The sequence below is a fragment of the Myotis davidii genome, unplaced genomic scaffold, assembly GCF_000327345.1.
Source record: "Myotis davidii unplaced genomic scaffold, ASM32734v1 scaffold425, whole genome shotgun sequence".
Taxonomy (NCBI): Eukaryota; Metazoa; Chordata; class Mammalia; order Chiroptera; family Vespertilionidae; genus Myotis; species Myotis davidii.
Genome location: NW_006296413.1, coordinates 2242794 through 2244548, shown reverse-complemented (window position 1 = coordinate 2244548; position 1755 = coordinate 2242794).

Sequence of the window (1755 nt, the reverse complement as noted above, 5' to 3'; positions counted from 1 at the left end):
CAGCACCACTGCTGCCCATTGGCTGCTGGAAGGTGTTTACCAGCAACGGGGCCCAATGGGGAGCCCGCCTTGCTCAGCCTCTTAGGGGCAGGTAGCACCTGTGGGAGGAGGGCTCCCCAAGTGGGTGCTGGGCCCAGAAGTGGGGTTTATCCCCTATTCTGCCTCTCCCCCAAATCTGGTTCAGGACCCGGGGTTTGGGGGAGGGGGGCGGTGCTCTAACCCAAGTTCACACCCCACCCATGATCGGGGCGGGAACAAAGGCCTAGTGTGCCCAGGACAAAGGAGAAAGGTCCCGCTGGCCCTTGTCCCCTGCTGAAGCCTTGCTGCAGCCCCTGGGACTGCCACCATGGAAACCCCTCCTACACTCGTTAATTGCCCCCGTGGGTGCCTGGGACAGGAGCCATCGTCAGGACAACAGGGCTGGCTCCCTGTCCTGCTGCCCTTTCCCCTGGGCACCCTCCCAACAGGGTGGGAGGAGGAGGGCGGGGCGGGGTGGGCATGGGGAGTAGAGGAGAAAGCACGCCTGGAGTCCTGTCCTGCTTAGATGGAGTAGTGGCCGTTCTAACCCTAACCCTAATCCTGACTGCCCTGCCAGCCTGCTTGCCTCACATCTCAGCGCCCTGGGCCTGATTTCCCTCCCTGCATCCACAAGGCAAATGCCACCTCAGCCGGTGCCTAGCCAGGGCGGTCTGGGAGTGGGCCCAGAGCCACACTGCTCTCTGTGCATGGATGCACACACTCCGGTGGAGGGAAGAGCCGAACTACCCACTCACCAGCTGTGTGACCTTGGGCAAGTAACACCACCTCTCTGAGCTGCACTGTCCTCATCTGTCAAAGGTAGAGATTTGTAGCTGCTACTCACAGGGTTAAGTGAGATGCGACACAAAGGCCCTCTACGCAACACCTGGGACAAGGTCACTGCTACTGAGCAGCCTGCCTTCTGCCAGGCGCCCCTCGCCCAGCCTCTGTGAAAGGAGGCCCTGTAATTCCCATGAGGATGAGAAAAGTCTGCAGATGCTGCAGAGCTTGTGTGAAACGGGCCACGGGTCCCAGATGAAGTCACTGGTGCTAAGCCACACGTGGTCACCAAACCAAGATTGACTGACACCTTCCGCTCTCCCAGAAGTGGCATCTTAAACCAGTCCATCGGGAATCACCCGGTCAGCACCGGTTAGAACCCTGCCGCCCACGGGAGGAATGCAATGACCCACCTTGCACTAACCAACTGCTCTTTTGCCTAGAAAACTTCCTCGTTCAGACCCCCTCTGCCCGTAGTCTGTCTGTCTGTCTTTTATTTGGGGTGGGGGGGGGGCGATTAGCTGTAATTTGGGCCAAGCTGGGACACGCTGGGCCTCAGGCAGGCTGGAACCTGGTCAGGCCTCCCCTCCCCCAGCCCCGCCCCTCCCCCTCGAGCGGGTGGGTCCACCTGAGATTCTAATCAGGCCCACAACACTGTGTCCTTCCTTTTTTTACACAGTGTCCTTCCTTGCCAGGACCTGCTTGTTCTTTATCTTTAAATTATCCCGTAGTCTTTGCTTTTTCGCAGCTCCTCGGCTCTGCTGGATCGGCTACTGCCCAATTTCTGAATCGTTGAATAAAGCCAGTAAGATCTTTAAAACTTAGTTGAATTTTTGGTTGTCGACACTTGTTAAGTGTCAAGCTCATGCTCTTCCAGGACTTCCGTGCCCCACTCCCGCTGCCATGGCACCTCGTTCCAGGAGCCTGTGAGACCCCAGCAGCCGGCCCTGGATTGCT